This window comes from Mustela putorius, unplaced genomic scaffold, assembly GCF_011764305.1.
Source record: "Mustela putorius furo isolate JIRA1106 unplaced genomic scaffold, ASM1176430v1.1 tig00003898_pilon_pilon_pilon, whole genome shotgun sequence".
Taxonomy (NCBI): Eukaryota; Metazoa; Chordata; class Mammalia; order Carnivora; family Mustelidae; genus Mustela; species Mustela putorius.
The window spans coordinates 21,342,701-21,367,228 of record NW_025422047.1 but is presented as its reverse complement, the minus strand read 5'-3'; the positions used below and the strand labels follow the sequence as shown (position 1 = coordinate 21,367,228).

The 24,528-nt window shown below is 47.3% G+C and overlaps 1 long non-coding RNA gene across 1 annotated transcript in view; it reads left to right on the top strand.

Annotated features, from left to right (window-relative positions):
* Nucleotides 1-18,382, top strand: part of LOC101670020 — a 180,132-nt gene extending 161,750 nt beyond the window's left edge. The window contains exons 5-6 of the long non-coding RNA XR_001179939.2: nt 7,445-7,572; nt 10,639-18,382. This is a non-coding gene — a long non-coding RNA (uncharacterized LOC101670020). The remainder of the gene's footprint in view (nt 1-7,444; nt 7,573-10,638) is intronic.
* Nucleotides 18,383-24,528: the final 6,146 nt, after the last annotated feature.

Here is a 24,528-nt window from a genome sequence, read left to right as displayed (position 1 = left end):
ATAACTGTGTCTTTATAACCAGAAAGATACAACTTGCAGATGACTGCCCTCTGAGATTTAAACTAGTAAAAAGAAATCTATAATGAATGAGAGTAGCTATCTAAAGAATTCACCTCAAGGAACAGATCAAAGTCGCAAGAGACACGTCAATGCTAAACTTCAATCAAGATGTCTAGAGTGAAGTCACATGGAGGCATAATTAATGAGAGCAATTTGGATTTTAAAATGTTTGTATTCTTTGATGTGGTGATTCTACTTTTTGGAATCTCTACTAGGGGCATAATACCAAATACTGAAAGTTTTTATCCATAAATATATTCACCATAAGATGAATTTTAATAGTAAAAAGGAAAACCAATATAACTATCCAAAACTAGTGAAGTGGTCAGCAAAATCAAATCCCCATATGATGGAAATTGTGAACCTCACACACACATATGAAGAATTTGTTACTGTTTGACAATTTCATATGTGTAAGGACAAATTGCATGAGGAAATCCAGTCAATATGCTGTATAGAGACAGGGCTACCCTCCTGCTACAAATATAAAGAGATACTGAATAGTGTATAATAATACTGAAAATATTTGTTGAGGAATAAAATAAAAGAGATTAATAAAAAGGAATTTTATTATAAAATAATAGGAATATAATAAATAATAGGAAATTCTCAAGTCCCAGAGGGAAATAAGGAACCCAAAGCCAGTGTGGTAAGAAAGATGAAGACAATAGGGCAGTCAGTATGGACCTGGAGGTTGGTTGGCCCTTAGAGTCTAGGGCCTCGGTTTTAATATTCACATGGGGATGGAGATGAGGTGTCAGGTCCATAAAAGGCAGGTACCTTGTCTTAGCTGGATTTATTCCCTCTAAAAAAAGAGGCTAAAGCAAGGATGAAAGGGCTGGAGCCTTCCTTGATGTTATTAGCAAAGAAAGGTTCTCCAGAGAAAGAGAACCAATATGTTATGTAATTATAAAGAAAGTGATTTATTTTAAGGAATTGGCTCTTGAAATTATAGGCTGACAAGTCCAAAAATTGCAAGGTGGGCCAACAGGCTGGAGGCCAGGGAAAGCTTGATGCTACATTTGACATTCGAAAGCTGTCTGCTGCATAATTCTCTCTGGCCTGGAGGAAGTCAGCCTTTTGTTCTATTCAGGCCTTCAGTTGATTGAACAAGGCCCATCCACACATAGAGGACAATGTGCTTTACTCAAAGTCCACTGATCTGAATGTTCATCTCATCCAAAAACACCCTCACAGAAACATCCAGAAAAAGTTTTGACCACATATCTGGGCACCATGGCCCAGACAAATGGACACATTAAATTAACCATTCCACTTGGGATTCATAAGCAGGGCAGCAAAGATAAGGAAAGGGGAAGCCAAGCAAGAAAGGCATGAAGAAGTGTGAAATGGTACGTTGTCATTCTGGCTGACACTTCACGAGAAGCCTCCAAGATCACAGCAGGTGACTCAGCAAGCAAGTCTGGTTGGCATATGGTTCCGCTCCAAACAGGCTGCAGAGAGAAATGGCACTTCAGAGTAGGCCACGGGAAGGAGGAAGAAGGGGAATGTATCTGCAATCTCCCTGCCATCTCCCGTTTTCATTAGCGGAGACTCAGTCAGCAGAAAGTTGACTCAACAGTTCAGGTGTTGTCACGTGGCCTTTTCTATATGAGAATCAGTAAGGCATTTCACTGAAGTCTAGAAGTTGTGGAAGGAGTCAGGAACTCAGGGCTCGTGGATGTTCAGCCTAGCAGCAGTCAAGGTAAAAGACCAAGTGTTCCCAGAGAGAGTGATGGTCAGCCTCTAGTAGTGTCAGCAGAGTCCATAAGGCTGTTGGTGCTGAAGAAATCTACAGATGAACATAGATTTGCATCAGATATAACCCACCCCTCCTATCTCTCCAATCCACTCTCTTTATTGTATTGACTCCTGCGCTATACGGTAGAGATTTCATTTTGGGGGGAGTACAAGATGCCCTACATCTTGCCCTAGAGAGAGGTCTACATAGGAATTAGTCACAGAGCCCCTCAAGGTGGTACCCAGTTGCATACTCCTGGAAGAACTCAGAAACAAGAGTGCTTGCCGTCGGAGCTTGTCCCTGGTCATACCTGATATTCACTCTCTCTTTCCTCTACACCCATTCTAAATTTCCCTCATCTCTTGACAGCATTTAGGTTGGCCCAAGTTAATTGTCTGGTAGAGAAACCCAGACCTTTGGGCCCTTTATTTTCCCAGCTTTGGTGGGTTGCAGTTCCTGTGATTCCTGTGGTTATTATAGAACATAGGAGTACTAAGAAATGCCCAAATAAATGCCCTGAGTTCTGGAAATTCTATTTACTATCCTCTTGTGTAGAAGCAACCCTAGCTCCTCATGCTAATCAGGACCGATTACCAAACGAGTGCAATAAATCTTTCCTTTGCTTCCTGGTCCCCTGTGGCCAGGTAGAAAACTGGCCAGGTGATATCTACCTTTCCTAATTTGGAGGACTCAGTTCTCTAGGAAAGGTCATACTCCTGTCACATGACCTCACAGAGCTGTCCCCATCCTAATTTCCAGAACCTGTGAATATGTTAGGTTATATGACAAGGTGAGAATTAAGGTTGCAGATGGAATTAAGATTGCCAATCACCTGACTTTCAAATAAGGAGATTATCCTGAATTATCCAGTTTAACCCAATGTAATTATAAGGGTCCTTTAAATGTGGAAGAGGGGACCAGAAGAGTCAGAAATGGAGAAATGGCATCATTAGGAAGACTTGACCAGCCATTGCTGACTTTGAAGTTGGAAGGGGGTTAAGAACCAAAGAGTACAGGCACTAGTACAGTACTAGAAAGAGCTACTACAAAACACAAGGAAATTATTCTTCCTCGGTGTCTCCAGAAAGAAACATGGCACTAGGGCTAGGTTCAGTGAGACCCATTTTAGACTTCTGACCCATAGAACTGTAAGGGAATAAATTTGTGCTTTTTCAAGTACTAGATTTGTGGCCATTTGTTACAGCACCACTAGTAAAATCAATATACCCCTTCAGACTTAGGCGTGACAATGATTTCCACCATCATAGGCCCCAGGGCACTACACCATCCTACTCGGTTTCCTAAATCCCACCATACCTTTGAGGGGAGTTTAATAAGAGGACTATTCACAATAACCCAGTTTGAGTTGTTCCCAGTTTCCTGCTGAGACTCTAAACTGATACAGAGCCCACAGCATCATTGCAGGACGTAAGTATCCTCAGCCACAGGAAGGGAGAGCACAGTTGTCTAAAGAAAGTTCTTGCTGAATTGTCCTAAAGCACCAGTGACGAGCATAGCCCTCAGGTGGCCAATGAACGCAAGTGCAGCCTTCCTTACCTCTCTCCCCACCTCCCTTCCTGTTGTCCCAAGAACAGAACCTGAACTAGAAACTTGGAGCTCTGGTTTATAATCTGGTTTTTGCCATCAAGGGTCTTTGGGAAGAACAGCTAATTCCTCTGTGTTGTTATTGCTTATGTGTTGAAGAGCAGCACCCCCTCAGCAAGCTGTTCTGTCTCTGACACTATTAATCTATAAAATCTAAGACTACTCTGAACGTTCAAGCCTGCCCTCATGTGATGCACAGGACTTCAGCTTTCTTTGCTAAGGTCCTCTGGGCAGCATTCACCAGGCTTGGTTGTAATAACACACAGTCCAGGGTTTGGAGAACAAGATGCTGGTTTCTTTCCCATTAAACCATGCAGGACTGTTCCAGGTCAGGATGGTTGGATCAAGGATGGGGATGGGAGTTCCACTCCAGAAAATCACTTGGGCAACCAACCTAATGGCAACTCCATCATCTACAACATGTAGCTTTTTTGTTTTTTTTGTTTTGGTTTGGTTTGGTTTGGTTTTTTAACATGTAGCTTTCATGATTGTTATGGTTGCTTCCATCCCAAGAGACCAAAAAGAGCACAGAGGAAAATTTGTGGGAATGTTTTATAGGGCAAGACTGGGAGTAGTGTACATCGCTTCTGTTCTCATCCCGTTGTTGAGGAGACGGCTAGATGGTCACACCTAACTGTAAGGCAAATAATACCACTTGGACCCTAGGAAAGAATCAGTGGGCTCTGGAGAAGAGTTAGGTGTCTTTACCGTAAAAGCTCGTGCCAAACTCCTTCATCTCTCCACTCAAATTCCCATGAAGTGTCCGGAGAGCCCTCCCTCTCTGATCTCATCTAATCTTCTGCCACACCCCTCACTCCCCAGGCCCAGACTCAGGGGCCTTCCTTCAATTCCCGAATCCCACCAAACTCTTAAATTTGCTTTTCCTTCTGCCTCATCATTTAGATCTCAGTGCCCATATCACCTTCTCAGAGACCTCTCCTTGATCATCCTATGTCATGTTGTCCCCACCTCCCAACACTTCTATGACATTGCCCTGTTGAGAAATAATGGCTGAGGTTTCTAGCATTAAAGGGATACACCCAATATTAAGCAACGTAATTAAAGATAAGCCTCATCTTGGCTGGAGACATCAGGGTTTTATCACAGAACACCGAAGAAAAAGAACAACTTGACAGCATTTCAGGAGTATTACCTCAGCAAAAAAAGGGAAATGAACCAGAAAGGAAGAATGGCCTAGAAGAAGCAGTAATGGGCCAAGAGTGATAAAACACGTTGGCAAGTCTAATCCTTGATGCGTGGTAAATCATAACTATTGAGAGGTTAAAAGCATCGAGGAATTAAAATACTAGACAATGACAATAGGGAGGGTAGGAGAAAAATAGCAGTGGGAAAATAAGGCATTCTATGTCTTTAGAGGAGGAGAAGGATTACCATTTTGATGAACTTTACACTTTTATTGAAAGATATAGTTAAGTGTGCATATTATTTTTTTAAAGATTTATTTATTTATTTAATTGACAGACAGAGATTACCAGTAGGCAGAGAGAGAGAGAGAGGAGGAAGCATGCTCCCTGCTGAGCAGAGAGCCCGATGCAGGGCTCCATCCCAGGACCCTGGGATTATGACCTGAGCCAAAGGCAGAGGCTTTAACCCACTGAGCCACCCAGGCGCCCCTATTAAACAAAAAAAATTCCACCTAGCCACAAAAATGGATGTGGAAATACAATGTCCTCCTTCTAACCAATGAAAGAACCAAGGAAACCTCAAAAGGCAAGAAAGGAGAAAAGAAATGGGGAAGAAAACCTTGAAAAAGAAGAAGTATGTCCACATACAACAGGATTGGCAAAAAAAAAAAAAAAAAACTACAAACTAAACTCACTTTTTAAAAAATGGGGGGGTCTCACATGGGCTTTTTTTTTTTTTTTAATCCAGTTATATGTTGTTTGAAAGGACACACCTCGTTCCTACTTCTGGCTTCCCCGTGACTGCTGTGGGAATGGCCCCTGTGGAAACTACACAGTGGCCGGCCCCTGCAGCCACAGGTAGAATGGTAGTAAGCCCACTGTTAGTGGAGGGCAGAATACGAAATGAGAATGACCCACAAAGTGGGTGAATCTGTTCATATCGCGTTTTCATTTCTGGTTAGAGAGTGTAGTCACTTGGAATGTGTTGCTAAGAAGGGACAGCTGATAATGGTCTGTAAGGAAAGTGGCCAGCCCTGCTAGAAATCCAGTTTCGGCTGTGGGGAAACAATTTTGCAGCTGCCAGGATGTGAGTTTTGTCTCGGTATGGATGTCCTCTCGAGTTTTAAGAATAACTTGGGGAGGGGGCACCTGGGTAGCTCAGTGGGTTAAAGCCTCTGCCTTCAGCTCGGGTCATGATCTTAGGGGATCGAGCCCCGCATCGGGCTCTCTGCTCAGCGGGGAGCCTGCTTCCCCCTCTCTCTCTGCCTGTCTCTCTGCCTACTTGTGATCTCTGTCTGTCAAATAAATGAATAAAATAAAATCTATAAAAATAAATAAATAACTTGGGGAGGGGTGTCTGGATAACTCAGTGGGTGCCTTCGGCTCAGATCATGATCCCAGGCCCTGGGATGGAGCCCTACATCAGGCACTCTACTCATTGGGAGCCTGCTTCTCCCTCTCCCTCTGTAGCTCTCCCTGCTTGTGCACACTCTCTCTGTCTCAAATAAATACATAAAATCTAAAATCCAGGGAGTTATCTGTCCTCTGGAGGGCCTGTTTCATTACCCATAGAATAAGAACAGCAATGCCATCTCTCTGAGTTTGGGAGTTGGTAAATTAGATTCCGGAGCGTGGACGTGGTAAGCCTTTGGCAGAGAAGGAACAAAGTCGAAGAGCTGCTCTCACACAATACTGCCCCTCCCCACAGGCAGTACCGTCCCAGCCCCTACTACTTCTCAGTTCCAATTTTTCCCCCAGGGAAGCTACTTTGCACAAACCAAAATTGCAAGAACCTCATGTGCAAACCCAAATGGAATTTGTTTTAAGTTCATAAGTGTGCTAACTAGATAGACTCAAAAAGCCATTTTCCTTGAGGTGCCGGGCTGGCTCAGTCAGTAGAGCCTATGACTCTTGATCTCGGGGTTGTGGGTTCGAGCACCATGCTGGATGTAGAAATTACTTAAAAATAAAATCTAAAGAAAGAAAGAAAGAAAGAAAGAGAAAGAAGGAAAGAAATTATCCTTTCTCTCACCCCCTTCTTCTCCTAAGAGATCAGGTCCTTGATGTGGCAGGACCATAGAATTCTAGATCCCTTGAAGGCCCTCAGTAGGGAGTAGGGTGTGTCGTCTTTAGCTTTGCTTTTGGTGCCTTCTCTTCTCATCCACTGAAGTCTCTTTGTGCTAGGATTCACTTGTACAACAGGAAAATAGACACCATCTGCCCTAACTCAAGTGCAGCTCCCCTCTTCACCTTGTCCCCATTTCTCATGCTGATCACTGCAGATAAATATTATTCCTGTGTTTTGGGGTGGGGAGGAGCAGTTTGGAGCACCCAGATTTGAGCCCAATCCCCGCTGGAATTTAGTTCTTTCTGCATGCTGGGTCCTTCAGGGCCTTTTGCTGTAAGAGAGTCAATGGCAGGGGCACAAGAGAGCACCAGGTGCTGTGAGAAGAGGTTGGAAGCACAGAACAGGGTCTGTCTGGAAAACATATCCTCTGGCCCTGACTCACCACGAAGAGAGTGATGGTGCTGTTATCTCTATGACCTCTGAGAGACACAGACTTTACTAAGGTATTGGTACCCAGTGACCAAGGGCCACACTCAAAACCTTAGAGGGATCTCCCCAACGTGGTATCCGACTCTGTGGGGAACTGTCCATGGTCACAGCTTACACTGACAGCTCTGAGCACGTGCAGGATGACATCAATAGGTAAGGTGGCTAACCTCTAAAATAGACCCAGTGGTCCCTGCCTCCAGGTAGTCACACCCCTGTCTCCTCCTCCGTGTACCATGGTTTTTGTCCATGTGATTGATAGCATATGGCAGGAGCATAGCGTGTCACTTCTGAGGCTAGGTCATAAGACATATCATGGCTTCTTTCTTGCTCCCTCAGATCATCCACTCTGGGGAAAGCCAGCTGCCATATTTTGAACAGCCCTATGGAGACAGCTTACAACAGACAACTTAGTGAGAAATGGAGGTCTCCAGATAACAACCTGAGAAAAACTGAGGCTCAGCCAGGTAAGTGAGCCCTCCTGGAAGTGGAACCCCCAGGCCCACGCAAGCCTTCAAATGACTACAGTCCTGGCCTACATCTTGATCGCAGCCTCACAGGAGATCCTGAGCCAGAACCCCCCAGATAAGCCAGTCCTAGATTCCTGACTCTCAGAAGCTGTTGAGAAAAGAAATGTTTGTTGTGTTAAATCACCATAACAATAGATAATAAAATAACATTCTCTGGCACAGTTACAAACAAAATGGAGTTGAATGTCATAAACCCTGCTGTGTAAATATGCATGAAACTCTAAATGCATTTGATGGAAAGTAAAAGTTAAATAATACTAAGATATGTTCAATATCATGGTGGGGGGGTGTCTTATCCAAGACGTATACTGGGAGGGTTTATAAGATTTCTTCAGAGAATGCTGGTACTTTCTCACTCCCCCATCTCCAGGGAGGAGAGGACAGGAGGCCACTTTCCAACATAAACCACAAATATTGAGAGGGGGGCCTCCACCACATCCTCGTGGGCTTGGTGTATGTTCCAAGACGACCTGGAGGGGTGGTCTTTCATGATTGCTTCACTTGGGCCTGAGAAGGCTAAAGCTTCGTGTGGGACAGAACAGGGAGCCTGTATTTCCAGGGTTTGTTGGAGAGTTGAGGGTTTTCCATGGAACAAGTGTTTGCCACTCAACAGAGGGAAAACCAGGCTGGAACTACTCTCCCCCTAAGAAGACCATGTGGAAAGTAGAGAGGCTCTGCTGGGTCAGGGTTTGTGGATCACTGGCAGAGGGCTAGGCTGAGGTGGGGGAACAGAAGCCAGAGGGAGAGAGGAAAGAAGGCTTACCTTTGGGTAAGGGATGAAATGCTGATTATTATTTTGGCTGGACTCCTCATTAAGAATTTTCCTTATGAGGGTTTCTGAACATATGGGAAAATGTCTATTATCTAGATTTAATGATTGTTCATGTTTGTGTATTTACTCCATCTTTTTTTTTTTCTAAGGTGTTTTGGGGTAAGTTGCAGATATCTGGCATTTCACACTTCTGGGGATTCCACATTGTCTTTTAGAGAGCAGGAACATTTTCTTGTGTGCTCCAGCAAAACTGTCACACGTAGTGGGATTAATGGTGATTTTTTTGGAGTCCCCTAATGCCCAATACATATGTGGTTTCCTTAACTGTCTCCAAGATTTTTTTTTTTTAAATACAGTTGATTTGTTCATGTCTAGGAAGATAAACTAGAAACTTTTAACTTTTAAGTTGAGGCTATTATTTGTAACTTCAAGTGACACAGGATATTCCCAAAGAATGAGCAGAACTCCATTTAAGAGTGTAGAAATTTTATCCCTGCTGAACAATTCTGAAAGAAATGACAGAAAACAAAACAAAACAAAAATGACAGAAAACAAGGGGGAAATACGTATTTTCATAATTTCCCCCTCAAAAAAAGAGGGATTTAGGGGCGTCTGGGTGGCTCAGTGGGTTAAGCCGCTGCCTTCGGCTCGGGTCATGATCTCAGGATCCTGGGATCGAGCCCCACATCGGGCTCTCTGCTCAGCGGGGAGCCTGCTTCCTCCTCTCTCTCTGTCTGCCTCTCTGCCTACTTGTGATCTCTCTCTGTCAAATAAATAAATAAAATCTTTAAAAAAAAAAAAAAAGAGGGATTTATATTTCATGAAGGTGACAGACACCATCAGAGAGATGCTCTAAGAAGTTTATTCACATCTTTGTCACCCAGATTGTTTAAACACTGCACAGAAACCTTATCCATTGCTGAGGCACATGTAAATTTGTACCAGCTCGATGCAGGGGCCTGTGGCAGTGTCTATCAAAATTTTAGAAGCATACACTCTTTGATCCAGCAGTCTCAGAAATGTATTCTGTACCTATCCTTGCCATGTGAAATGACTAAGAAAAAAGATATGCTTTGGAGCATTGTTTGGAATAGCAGAACATTGGAAACAATCATACAAGTCCATCAGTGTGGGGCACCTGGGTGTCTGACCTTTGATTTTTGGCTCAGGTCATGATTTTGGGGGTCGTGAGATCCAACCCCACAATCCAGCCCTGTGATGAGCTCTGTGCTCAGCGGGGAGTCTGCTTCTCTACCTCTCCTTCTACCCCTCCCCCCACTCATGTGTATGCACTCTCTCTCAAATAAGTAAATAAATATTTTTTGTAAATAAAAAATAAAAATGACATGAAATTCCATCAGTTTTACACATAAATGAATGTATATATGTAGTTTGTATTCATCTGTATGATATACATGTATATATTATGTATACTATACATGCGATACAGTGTTCCACAACAGGAATACTACAGAGTGCTCTAGGCCAGCAGGAGAGTGAGGCTAGAGGTAGAGGCAGACTGTTAAGTGGAAACCAGTGAAATGTGGATCCAGGTGCTGAGTGCCTGCATGGGGGTCATGCCACTGTTTGCCCTCACCCCGCCCATCCTGCCCAAGGGTGACCCCTGTAAACGACATCAACAGACTGTCTTGTTCTGGGGCTCAAGCTGGATTTTCAATATTGCAGCATGAGGACAGAGGGAGGAGAAGCGGGGTGGGTGTTAATGCCCCTGGCCTCCTCCCTGTGACGCTCCACTGGCCCTGAGGCTCACAGGAGTCACTGCCCGTCTCCCTGCATGATGACTGGCCCTGGGCATCACACTATCCCTTGTGCTTCTCCTGTGTCCTGTCCACACTTCTGTAAACCGTCCGTTTATTATTCTTGACTCAATGACTCATTTTGTGGGGGCCATCTGTTTTCTGTCAGGGCTCTGACTGATAGGAGATGTTAGCCTTAGGTTAAAAAAAGGAAAAAAAAAAAAGAAAGGAAAAAAAAAGAAAGTGTTTGTGTTGAGGAGGGGGACATATATACTTGCGCATGCTCTGCATCTCTAGAAAGCTGCCTAAGGAACTGCTGGCCGTGGTTGCTTCCAGGAAAGAAAACAGTGGCTGGGGGTGGAGAGCAGGAGGAAGGAATATCCAGTTTTACTGTAAACATTTTTTTGTTCCTTTTGCATTTTGTACTTCATGCAGGTATTACTTATTTAAAAAATAATTTTGTATTTTTTTTAGAAAATAATAGAAAGGAAAGACTGCAGAGGGACTTGGTGCCAGAAGGCTTCAGAGACAGCTGTCCCTGCAGCACGTGGATCCCTCCTTCCCCAGGCGTGACTGCCTTTCCTGGCAGGTACTCCAAGCCACCAACGGAACAAAGAAGAAACAAAGGTATAATGAGCAAGCTTCTTCCACTATACACTACAGACAATAGGTGCAATATTTTGAAAAAAAGAAAAAAAATCTGTCTCATTAGTTAACTCTTTTAGACCATTTGCTGCTATGTACAGGAAGGCGTGGGGTTTGAGGTGATGGCAGCAACCTCACATCGGCAGCTGTGGGTCCTCATGTCGTCCCTTCCCCATCGTGACCAGGCCAGAGTCTGCTTAGGTTTTGCACCTAGGCCCACCTTTTAGTCCCTCCCTGATCTCTTTGCCACTACAGAGCCCAAACTTGCCTATGCCTGGTCAAGTCCCAGCGACACAGCAGAACTGTGGCTGTGAGAGGAGAGCCCTGCCTTCCTCCTCCTGCTCCTCAACCAGGGCCGGCCCATTACTTAGCAATGGCTCTATTTTTGTCGTGCTCATTATACTGCAGCACTGTTCATTTCCATCTCATTATTGTTGGGGGGAGGGGGTCATCCGGAGGCTTCGTTGCCCAGGAGATGGGGGTGGGAGGTGGCCTGGTAGGGGGAAGCTGGGCACTCAGCTGTCTTCCGCAGGCGTGGCTCATCCATCATCTGACAAGACTGTCAGGTCTCTCTCTGCTGGTTGTAGGGTGACCACCAGAGCCCATCACTTGTTCTGGCTCTTTCTCCTGCCAGAAGCAGATCCTCCCCTTCTTAAACAGAGATGGAGAGACATATCTAGATTTAAGGATAGAGAAAACAGAACAGCCATACAAATCCCCTGTGTGAATCTGTCGGGGACGAAAAATGTCTCGGGGTGACTGGCTGCTGTATTAGAGGCACGTGGGGTAGAAGCACTCCTGCCCTCAAGGACACAGGTCCCTGGCTACTTCCCCCAGCCAATGGGCCGTGGCCATGGCGGCTGTTGCTAGAAGTCTCCGTGCGCAGGACATTTGCATAATGGCCCCCAGGACTTTTGCCCGGGACTTGACTGCAGCGACAAGAAACAGGTTAGATGGCCACAGGGAAAGGGGGAGCAAGGCACTGCTGTCGAGAGGAACTGATGCCCTTTGCCTCTGCCCTGAACCCTGAGGGTTCTGCAAACCTCCCTCCACACACTCCGCACTCCAGTGGCAGGATGGAGGGCCCTAAGCCTCTCCTGTGATGTCTCTCAGCTGGAGCTGCTCCTTCTCACCCTGTGAAATCAGATCTCAGACGTTACCTCTTCAGTGAACACTTCCTGGACCTCTTCCCTGTATCCCTCTGACAAAGTAAGGCGTGCTTTTGTCCGAAGTCCTCCAGCACTTCATTCCCTAATTGTAATGGTAGGTGGCCCACCATCTGACTCTCCCAGACTCTGGTATCTCCAGACTCTGCTGGGGGCCTGAGGCATAGCACAGAGCTTTGTCGATTACACTGGACCCTGAGGGATAATTAGAGGTGTGTGTACAGCACCTCACGACTGATGGCTTGCTTTGTGCCAGACACTGTGCTGAGAGCTTCACAGACACTATCCCCCTTAATCCTCACCATAGCCCAAGAGGCAGGGGCCATTCCTCCCCCTCCTACAGAGGAGGAGACTGAAGAGGGGAACTAACTTACTCCAGGTCACGTGCATATGCCTTTCTCTAGATTTGCTTTCACTACACACAAGGTAGCAAACCACATGTTGTTCTTCACCTTGCTTTTTCCCCCCTTTGACTTATTTCTTGGAGATTGTTCCATTATCAGTAGTTACAGACCAATGTCCATTCTTCTTAAGACATCCAGAGTATCCCATAAATGGATAGATTCTACCTTATTTACTCACCCCCTGTTGGTGGGCATTTAGGTGGTTTCCTTTCTTTTGCTATTATATGTGGTGCTATAAAGTGGACACCTGCCCACAAACCTCAGCATAAGTTCTGTTACATTCCATGCAAATCCTTGGTCCTTCTCAAATTTTGGCATAACAAATGAGGTAGGGATTCAGTTAAGATGTCGACCACTGTCCTCTACAATGGCCAAATATCTTACCCAGCACACAACAGGTGCTTGTAAATGTTACCAGTGACAGTGGCAATGGTGACAACCAACAGTGTCCACTGTAGCACACAATCCACAGCACTAAGGAGGGCCACCTGGAAGTCTTTTAACTGTCAGTCCTAAAAGTCACTTACACATCAAAGAACTGATGAATTTGCAAAACTTCCCAAGAGAATATTTTGACCTGGGGAGGGGAGAAAGACATCCCATGACTATGGTGATGTGCTGCACCAAATGGTGATGACCCAGGATGGAAGAGCTTCTGAAGACTTGCTCTGGGTGATGCATGCGAGGCAGTCCCTGGGTCTAATTCAGATGAACTCCTGTTAGTGGATGTGGGCTAACAGCATTGGTCTAAGGCTAGAGCAAAGGAGGCATGTTCTCCTGGGTGGCGAGGTGGTGTCTGAGAAGGCAAGGCCAGCAGGGGTCAGACCAGAGCTCTGAAAGCAGAACTGACCTTGCCTGAGAGCATGAAGGCCTAAGGTAGGCAGTTGGCAGCTTGTGTCCAGGCCTGGTGGGTGGAAGATAGGGGATCCCACAAGAGGGAAAGGTGAGCTGGAAACCTCTTATCCAGGTGGGTTGAAGGGCAAACCCTACCAGCTGGGACTCCCCAGAAGATGAGGACGAATAGCTCTGGGGTTGGATCGCCACTCCCCAAATAATCAGTGTACACGGTGGAAGAGGGCCAGAGGCTGTTCCAAAACACTGGATTTGCTGGGAACAAGCAGACGCCCTGTTGGGCAGGGGTGGGGTGGCCTGCCAGGACTCACTGAACATTAAGAGCTCTGTATGAGGACTTGGGATTAAGACATCATAGTAACAGCTAATACCGACCATAAACCAGGCCCAGGCATTAATTCATGCTATTCTCCTAATAGCCCTGCAAATTTACCCCCATTTTATACACAAGAAAATGGAGTCACAGAGAGGTTGACCTTCCAGAATTGAAGTCGTATAACTTGCATTGCTTATCAAAATTTGGTCATCTGTTGAGCCCTAGGGGGGGCACTCTTACAGATCTCCTGCCAGCTCCTAGGCTGTGGCCTTCAGGAGGATTGCCCCCAGCAGGATGAGCAGGCCAAAGGTCCTGTCTGGGACTTCCCTAAACTCCTCTGGGACCAGGCAGATCTCAGTACCGCTCTGCTCCTCCCCGTCCTCCAGGGTGAGAGAGAAGCTGCTTCTCTGAATAATCCAGCCAACCATGGAATAGTGGGAGTAAGAGCACTGGCCTGGGAATCAGGAAGCCCAGGGTTGGGGGACCAATGGAATGGAGAGAGAGCCGGGGAGGAAGGAAGGAGAGAAGGGGCAGGCCTCCTAACCCAGCTCTGCAAAGTAAACAGCCATGGCCTGACCACCGAGGTCATTAGATCTGCCTGTAACCGGCAGGCTTCCAGCAGGAGTCAGGCAAACACTAGAGGAGGGTGGGAAGGGTTTGGCAGGCCTCTGGCCTCATACCACCAACAAACCTCACCCACTGGATGAACTAGGATGTTCCAACTTGGGAACCAGCATTTGCTTCACGTCAGCTTGTTAGCAACTCCTTTGCCTCTGCCATCCTGGGAAGGGTGGCATGATTTCTGTGGCGGGGGGGGGGGGGGGAAGGCCCATAGCTGTGGGCCATGTCCTCAGAATGCGATACTTTGTCCTCCCCAGCCCTTCTTGCCACCCAGGGTTAGACAGATGTGTCCTGCTCGGGCTTATGTCATTTCTCCAGGCATGTATCTGCTGGCCTGGTCCAGACAAGCAAAACATGCAATCAGAAAAAGAATGAAGCTGCCTGTCTTTGACAGCCCAAGACCTCAATCCTGCCAGCCCCCAGCCCACCCATCACGCCTATCCCTCCCTCACTGCTCACTGAGGGGGAAAGCTGTCAAAAATCAAGCTGTCCCCCTTTCATCAGCTGAGCCCGTGACAATCATAATGTCCCTGGACCTCTGTCCTTGCTCCATTCTGTGAGGTGCTCTGGAGCTGTGCTTCCAACCCCCACAGGTTGTCATGGTGTCTGCCGCTCAGACACCTCACTGGACAGAACAGCAACCTGTCTCCATGGCAATGAAAAGAATCTGGGGAAGAAAAACACTGGCCTTGGACATGAACTCTCAGGAAGCCTCTTGGGAAATTAGCTCTTCCTGGGAGGTCAGGAGAAATGCCGGTCCTGGAGACAACATTCCTTAGCCATTTCAGCAGCCTCAAAGTCTCTCTCCTGTCTGATGACCCCAGCCCCACTGCTGCCTGCTAAGCTGTGAGCTCATACGGATGAGAACAGTGTCTCCCCTGCCTCAACATCCTCGTGCGCTATCACAACACCTTCCATAAGGAGACCAACAGGTCTCTACTGGCCCACTACAATCCTTGAGAGACCTTTTGGCCCTGTGTGTGTGTCTCTCTCTCCTGCTTTTCATACCCCAAATCTCGGTTTCTACATAGTTCAAGCTCGCTGGACAGGAGGGAGGGCGCTAGGGTTCTTTTAAACTCCTAGTCCTTTTCTCAACAAGCACCACACACCTGGAATCAGGTAGGGCTGGTTTAGGAGAGATGGCCTTGGCTACCTCTGCCTCCCAGGCAGGAAACACTTCACCACCTCCCTCAAGCACCCAGTGACCTCTCCCCTCCCCCCATCAATACTTGCTTTCACTCAGAGATCAGAAACCTGTTCACACTTAAATGTGAGTAATGACAGATGAAAGGATATTCTCTCAGGGAGATCCGAAGTTGAATTGTAAGGAATGAGTTCCTAAGTGGAATTTCAGGAACCAGTTCAAAGGACAAGTGCCACAAGAGTAGAGCTGGACTTGACTCTTCGAGAAGAAAAGAGAGAAGCCCAGTGATGATCTCCCAGTGATGATGCAAAGAAATGCACTTGCTGATTCCCTCGGACAATAAAGACTTTGTTTTGTTTAAGCTTCTATCTCTAGAGCCAAAGAGTGTGATTTCTCTTAAAATTCTGCTACCCCAAAGCAAGGTGTGGTGTCACCACAGAAGACTTTGCCTTCCCCGCCCAATGTCATGGCTTCCTCACCAGCACCCCGAGAGGGCGGCCGGGACGCACCGCCACACTTACAGAGCAGCCGGCAGGGGGCCACAGCACCCCATCCTGCCTCCTCCTCCCTTCTTCCGCTTGGGGATCTCGGGTTTCTCCTGGGACTCCTCACGTCCTAAAAATACATCAAAAAGACCCTCATCAGAAACACCTCAGTTTAAGTACCAGCTTTGCCACTTTTCTACTGTATGACCATCTTCACTTGAATTCCTCCAAAAGCCGAACCCCAAACCAATAAGTCCTTAGCGATGTGATCGTGGAGCGCGGAAGTGAGGGGGTTGGGAGACAGATGCCCCGCAGTCTCTGCTGTGAGCCGTGAGAACTGACTCCACACAGACTCACTGAGGAAGTAGGATGCCCTCTGGTTCCTCCTTCCATGGGACTTCCTAAGGGCTGCACAGCAGCCCCTGCCCAGGGCAGTCCCCCTGTATGCGCACTTGGGACTCCCTGGTCACCCACCTGGGCAGAAAACAGATGATACGTGGTGTGTCCGAGGTGAGTCTGAGCTCCCCAGGAACTGTCCGCCTGTACTGTGGCTGACATCTGAGGTGGACTGAGGGGCTGAGGCCACACTCTGGAACGTTACTGAATTTTTCTAGAATCTCTGGTTCTCCACAGATAAAATGGGACTAGGAACTGCCCTGCCTCACAGAACTGTTACTATTTTTTTTAATTTTTTTTTTTTTTTGAGCTGTTAATATCTTTCAAAGAGAGAATTCCTGAGAAACACTTAGCACCATGCTTGACCTGGAATAAAGGCTCAGTAAGTGGCAGTTGCTACTCTTCCTGTGACTGGGGTTGGTGGGGTGGTTTCTGTTGCACTAAGGCCCACCTTAAGATGTAGCACCACCACTAAGGTGCCCCACCCCACCCCTTCTCTTTGGCAGGACCCAGATTGGGCAGGACTGGAAGTCATTTGCAAGATGAATCCTGATGAAGCAGCCTGAGTTCTGGCTCTAGAAAACAGCCAAGAGTTTTTCCTTCCTTCCCTGAAGGAAAGACAAAACTTTCTGCAGTGCGGGAGGCAGAGAGGGCTACCGCTCCAGCGTAGCCCTGGGGGCAAATCTTGCTTTTTCTAGAAGGAACCATTTCCTTACATGGCTTGCCTCTGCCATTTCCAGGAACCTGGGATCAAAGAAGGGGTTCTTAGAAGCAGGAAGGGCTAAACACACCAGACTGAGCCTCCAGAAGAGGAATTCCTTTATTCACCATTCATTCTGTCATTCAGCAAACCTTCCTTGAGAAGTTTTTATGTGCTGAGCTTCCTGCTAGAGGTTGTGGCTTCAGAGATGCAAGAACATCTCAGGGCTGAAGGAGAAAACAGAATGCCCACACTCTGGGGCAAGTACCATGGGAGTGGCTGCCCTGGAGGCTGTTTCTGACAAAGGCAGTGGAGTGTGCAAAAACCTTGAACAAGAGAAAGAACAGCCCTTGGGGGGGGGCATGGACGGACGGGGCTCCTTCAGCCAACAAGAGTAAAGCTCCTGAGGGCAAGTGGTGGTTTGAAGAACAGAGGGACAAAGGAGGCAGAGGTCAGGATCTGAGGAGTTGTACCTCACATAAAGGAATTTGACCCTCATCCTGAAGCTGAGGGAAAACCATCTCTACCATATGACCTGTTCTCCACCCCTCTGTCCATCCCCACATCATTGTAAAAGCTACAGCTTCTGCATCAAAGGTGATAGCCCCATCCATGCTTGTAGTATAGGGAGAATTGAAAGCAACCAATAAACCTTTCTGTCAATAAAGTTGGGACTGCTGCTTAAATGGCCACAGGCCATGGAGCCCTTTCTTCCCCTGCTTTGACTTACTGAAAAATGGCCCACACCATATCCTGAGTCACTGTTATCATTCCCCTGAGAAAGTTCATAGCATCACTGTGAAGTTCCAGGTGCAGTAAATATTGGGCCAGCAGGTGGATAAAAGGAAGGACAAACTGGCAGTAATGATAAATGCGATTAACACTGAAATTGATAAATATACGTATCCATCTGTATGTGCACAGACTGTCTTTGGGAACAATGATGGCCCTGGAGGAAGGGAAGTGGATTCCAGGGTTCAAGTGTAGAAAAGGAGACTTACCTTTCACTGTTCACCCTTTGAAGTACCTTGATTTTTTACCATGTTCACTTAAAATACTTTAAAAAAATAAATGTACAGACGGCCAGTACTCTCCAACCAAAGGCCACCAGGTAAATACTGTAGTCAATAAGACTGGGTTCACTGACTCTTCACAAATGAGGGAGAACACACCCCATGGGCAAGTGTGGGGCATTTTGGGAACAGAATATTGGAAAGAACTTATCAGCTCGGGCTTGTGTCAGGTGATGTTGAGGATCTAGGGAGGCAAGGCTTTGCTCTGGATTGGCTACTGGAGTAATTCTTCCATACCATTGGAATCTTAATCATAAGCATGTAGGAGAGAAGAAAAGAGCCAAGTTACAGGGGCTGTTGACAAAGCAACCATTGTCACGGGTTATTCAAGATGAAGAATGGATGTTCAGATTTTTGTAGTTGAAACAGTAATTTGTCTGTGTTCAGACTGATTACAGAGTGATCTTGTTTTTGTCTTTCTCTGGCAAGGGAACAGAGTGGGCTTATCAGATGTCAGTATCTCACAGAATTGTTTGTGTTTAACAAAAGCTGGGAGGCCAGGCCATCAGCACCAAGGGCCGGCTGACCATGTCAGGATGGCTCCAGGCAGCCAGTGGCTGCTCCTCTCTTTCTTGGCACCTTTCAAACTAATGAATTCAATTCGTTGTTTTTACTGTACTGCCTGAGTAGTATAAAAATCGAGTATTTTTTTAAAAATATGGATTTAACACTAAGTAAGAATCTCTTTAGCAACTTTTTGGTAGATACCAGAAAGCTTTTATATGATATATTCTGAGGCAGGTCCCTGAGGAGGGGGGCCACCTGTAGCTAGCATAGATGGTCAGGCTCTCTGATCTGTCACCACCATAGTGAAGTCACGTGGGCAGAGGTTAGCGTCAGCTCCCCAGATGTAGTCTGCTTGGGCTGCTATAACAAATACCATAGAGTGGGTAGCTTAACCATAGACATTTATTTCTAACAGTTCTGGAGGCTCAGAATTTGAGATCAGCCTAGTCAGACGGTGGCGAGAGCACTTTTCCTGGTCTGCGGGTGGCCATTTTCTTGCTGTGTCCTCATATGGTGGGAAGAGAGAGAGAGAGATCTCATGTCACTTTTATAAGAGCACTCATTCCATCATGAAACCACACTCTCATGTCTTCATTGAACCCCAATTACAAAGGTCCCCATCTCCAAATGCTATCCTGTTAGGGATTCGGGTTTCAGTATATGAATTTTGGGGTTACATAGACTTTCAATCCACAGCACTCCCTGTTCAAATCCAGAAGCTCCTGCCCTGGAAAAGAGAACTTCTTAGGGAATCATCAGTATGGCAGGTGATGGGCCAAGTGAACCGGGCACAGGACTATCTCATGACAAGCCCAGACTGAGGGTCAGGGGACCTAGTTTCTGGAGCATATCTCCTACCAGCCCACTTCATGGTCAAGCCCCTTCCCCTTCATGGCCTTCAGTTGCCTCATCTATAAAATATCAGGAGAGAGAAAAGGTGGGAGTAAACCAGATCTTCTGGATGATCTTTTTCTTGATTCTGAGGCATAACTGCTCCCAAGGCAGGGGATAAGACAGTTTCAATCTCTTCTGGTAAAGGCAAGAGACCAGGTGCACTGGAGACCAGCCATCAGATCTCATCAGAGAAACACAGCCTCCATGACAAGCAAGTGATCTTAGATCTTATGGACACTCGGAGGGCTACACCTCCCCACACCTGCATCAGTTCTTAACTCCCAGCAAATGAAGCAAGACAGGAGGGGCACAGAGCCTCCCGGAAAGGTTTGGCATGGAGTTAGCTGATAAACTTCAGGAGGACAGGGAAGAGCAGAAAGGAGGTAGAAGAGAATTCTGGAAATGGCTCCTTCTGATGTGGGCTGCTGGGATCTGTTTCAAAGTTAGGTGGTGGAGGTGATGGTTTCTTTGTTCGGCATCCCATACTCCCTCTTTCTGCCTGTTGAAAGAAATTCTCCAGATGTGGGCTAACTGTGTTGTCTGTGTGCTATTTAGTTGGCTAAATCTGAGCCAGGACATTCAAGACCCCAGATGCCTGGTGTTCCGGTTGGGCTGGCTCCTGGGGTCTCCATTCATTAAACTCCAAAGCCCCACATTTCATTCCCATACCTGTGGTGCTTCAGGTTGCCAAGGACCTATCCTTACCACCAGTGTCTTTTGTCAATTGTCTCCAAAAGCTGGGTCAACAGAAATGGGACAAGAGGAGGCCCCAGATTCCTTCCCTTCCAGGACCTCACATACTAAAACCATCCCGATTTTTATGGAGAAGTAAGGGGAGTTTTAAAGTTAATATGTAAATTTAATGACATTGAGTGTTGCATTTTAAATTTTCATTTTTTAACAAGTAGAACATTCAGTTGTTGAGAGGTTACAGCTCTTTTGGTGTATGATTAGTTTATTAAGAGTTTCCTCTTCTGATCTTCCTTTCCTGCCTTCCCGTATCTTCAATCTTCTGGGAACCTGCGGGACAGCCACAGCAACCATTCAAACCAGTAACTGGAGATTTGAGACCTGGCAGCTTGAAAGCTTCCAGTGAAAACTTCTGAAGGCTGTCCCTTGGGGCAAGTAGATTAATTGTTATTTGGGTAAGAAGAGAGATTGTGTTTCTCCCTGGGTCCTCACAGAAGCAATGGGTTGAGAGTTTTGTCCCTTAAACAAATTTGAGACCTTGGATAGTTACTTCCTAGAGACCTTGGATGGGACACTTTGGGTGCTCTGACTTGAACCCTTTTGCCATTGTCTGATGTGACTGCTGATGTGGCTGGGGGTAGGGAGTGGCATTTCTGGAGGGTCTGACTCACTGCACTTTGGATGGCTTCTTCCTCTTTGACTGAAAGTGGGGAGCAGTTAATAATCCCCAGGGGCGGCGCTCTGGAGGTGAAAGCGCATGGATAAATGCTCCACCTGCCGTCTTTAGGGGGACACGCATGCCTGGGAGGTGCTCTGTGTGCTTCTTGGAAGATGGGGGGATGTGGCCGGCAGTGTCACCCTCCTTAACCATCCCCCTCCTTTCCTCCCTCAGATCCCCTGTCTGAAAGCTCTTGTCTTAGGCTCTACTTACAAGAGAAACCAAACTAAAACAGACATGCCAGGGAGAATCAGGCTGACAGAGCTCTGGCCATCACTTTGTCGGGGAATTTGGTGGACAGACTTGGATTCAAAGCTCAGCATCGCCTTCCTATACATATCTACACACGCTGCATGTATCTACGCAAATTACCCTCTCTGGAGCAGGCAGCAATTAGGAAACATCAAAGGTCCCCATTAGGGACGCCTGGGTGGCTCAGTTGGTTAAGCAGCTGCCTTCGGCTCAGGTCATGATCCCAGCGTCCTGGAATCGAGTCCCACATCGGGCTCCTTGCTCTGCAGGGAGCCTGCTTCTCCCTCTGACTCTGCCTGCCACTCTGTCTGCCTGTGCTCTCTCTCGCTCTCTCTCTCTCTCTCTCTGATAAATAAATAAATAAAATCTTAAAAAAAAAAAAAAAGGTCCCCATTAAAATGATCAGCAAGGAGCATCTGGGTGGCTCAGTTGTTAACTGCCTTCGGCTCAGGTCATGATTCTAGAGTCCTGGGACGGAGCCCCGCATCAGGCTCCCTGCTCAGCAGGCAGCCTGCTTCTCCTCCCTCTTCTACTCCCCCTGCTTGTGTTCCCTCTCTGGCTGGGTCTCTCTCTGTCAAATAAATAAAATCTTTAAAAAAAAATTTTTAATTAAATTTAAAAATAAATAAATAAATAAAATGGTCAGCAAAAATGGGTGCCTGAGTGGCTCAGTCAGTTAAGTGTCTGCCTTCGGCTCAGGTCATGATCCCAGGGTCCTGGGATTGAGCTACACATAGGGCTCCTTGCTCAGTGGGGAGCCACCTTCTCCCTCTCCCTCTGCCTGCCACTCCCCCTCTTTGTGTTTGTGCTCTCTCTTATAAATAAGTGAAATCTTTTGAAGAAAATTAAAATTAAAAAAAAGAAAACATGTTATTAAAAAAAAAAAAAACGATCAGCAAAGGAAGTCATTTCACCCTCTGGAATTCAGGAGGACCCTCCCTGCATGGAGGACCTCATCTTTTGGCCTTCAAGGGCTAAAGGGACAGAAACTCTAAACTGGAGTCCAGCCAGCCAAGGCACACAACCGCCCAGACCTGCACAGCAACTTCAGCCCCAACCCCGCCAACACTGTCCCAGCTCCACAGGTGCAGAATCTCGAGGGTACCTGTGGCTTGTCATCTCCTGATCCCTCTTTTCCTCCATTTCCATTATATTCCCAATCTTTCATTGATTCTGGTATTCAGAATGTATCCCCTGCTGTTCAATTGCCAAGGGAACCATTTGCTTTTGATGGAAAGACAGTTCATCTTCTTGGTACAATCTGGTGCGAGATCTTCAAGGTGAAGTCAGCTGTGGCAAGCATAGCCCTGGGCATTCACCCATGTTTGTCATCACCTCACCCCCCACAGATCCCAGCCTACACAGAACCTCTAGTCCGCTACACTGCTTTAGACCACCCTAGGATGACCCCCTTCCTCTCCAGCGCAGCTCCAGGACCTCACACCTGGGAGTCCAGCCCCACAGTGAGGCCTGGGCAGTCACAGCCAGACACATGGGACAAGGGACCCATCATCAGAGTGGCCTGGAAAATAAATAAGAGAAAGCTGGGCTAGGGACCGCAGCTTGTGCCGCTTCTCGTTCCCATGGGGCCACAGCATCCAGACAAGTTTGGGTACCCTCAGGACTCATCGTAACACAGAATCCTCAGGCTGGATTGCCAGCACCTCGATTACTAGACTGGGTTACCTTACCTGCGGCCATCACCGGATACCCTAGAATTCCAAATTGCCCTGATACTGTTTTCCAGATCTTTCTTTAGGAATCAGAGATGAAGGGCTTAACCTTAAATGTATCAACAGAGACTATGTGCTCCCAGGTGGAGAGTCAGGCATTCCAAGTCCCCAGCCCAAGGCCAATGATCCTGAGGCTCTCCCACCCACAGCTGGGGGAGCTAGAAGCTAAGTGGTCCCACGAACTGCTTTTCCCCACTAACCCGGCTCCATTTCCTGCTCTCCCTCCTCCCCAGTCCTTCAAGCACACAAATACCACAAGTCCGCAGGAAACCCCCTGATGTGCCAAACTTGGTGGTGGTGGTTCTTTCTTTTTTCACTTCTTAACCCAGGTGAAAGCATTTGAGTACCACCCAGGGGCTGCTGGGAACCAAGTAAATACTGAGGTTATTTATCCCAAGGAAGTACTTGTGTTGCAGTATCCATGATCTGCAGCCCCTGGCTGGAAACCTGGCCTGAGGACTAGAGGGTGGTGGGGGTGGGGAGGACTCAAACAGTCTGACCCTGGTTCTCACCAAGCCTGGTCCAGAGCCTTTGTCCACTTGTGAGGCTGAAAGGTAAGAATAGCCTGGGGGGCAGAGCACATGGGCCTGTCCTTATCTCTGCCCCTGCACCCCTCCCATTCCGGGTGTGCCCTGGGCCCAGGATTGGGTTTTCTGGACATTTCTCAACAGAGGAAGGGGCAAGGGCCATAAAACTAGTGCAAACCGCCCCTCCACACCCCAGCCCATTCGCCTGCTCTCAGTCCCAAGCCCTCCTCCTCTGGGGTCAGTCCCACTCCATCAGGGACGCATGCACACTCCCACAAACACACAGCATGTACAGTGGCACACCAATCCCCCTCTGTGTGACGCTCCATTGCAAGCAAAGTCCTCTTCTCTGTGGGCCTCGGCTCCCTTCCTCCAGCGCTGGGTCCAGAACCAGGGCCTTCCTTTCCGGTGCCACACTGTCGTCCGTCCCCCAGGGCTCTCATCCCGAGAGGAAGTGAGCTCAGAAGCCGCTGCCCCGCTTTCAGGTCGCTCTCTCCCCTTGGGGGTCCGCTCTGGGTGTCCTCCTTGCAGGCCTACAGGGCACTGGCCCTGCTCGCCCGGCCACTTCCCTCACTGTCTGCCCTCGCGGAGTGTAGGAGGAGGTCATGGGGCCAGAGATATGATAACAAGGCTCTGCCCACTGCCTTGGCTATATTCTAGAGCTGTGGGACCCTCCAGCGATTCCCCTTTCTGGGCCTATCCTTTTTACCCATAGAATCCTGTCCTGTTCTGCCTGTCTGCATCTCCCCACCCCACCCGGATGCCCATGTCCCCCACCTTTTCCAACTTTCCTCAATACTGAAGCCTTCAGTCTTGGTTTACTCTTGGTTTACTGTTATATTCTGATTCCTCACCTCAGACCCCTCTGTCAGGCCTCTTCAGGTGGCCTCCTAGCCCTGCACCCGTGGCCTCCACGAGTCCTAACCTTAGGGAAACCTCACTGTCTGCATTTCTGCCACAGAGTTTCTAAAGCCCGTAGACTCTCAGACTAAGTGATAAAGATGTGAGTGATAAAGATAAGAGTGATAAAGATGTCTTTTTATTTTACTTTATTTTATTTTTTTTATTTATTTGAGAGAAAACAAGATCACAAATGGGGGAGGGGAGGGCAGGGCAGAGGGAGAGGGAGTAGCAGACTCCCCAGGACCCCAGAATCCCAGGACCCCAGGATCATGGCCTGAGCCAAAGGCAGGCACTTAACTGACTGAGCCACCCAGGTGCCCTAAACTGGTAATCTAGTA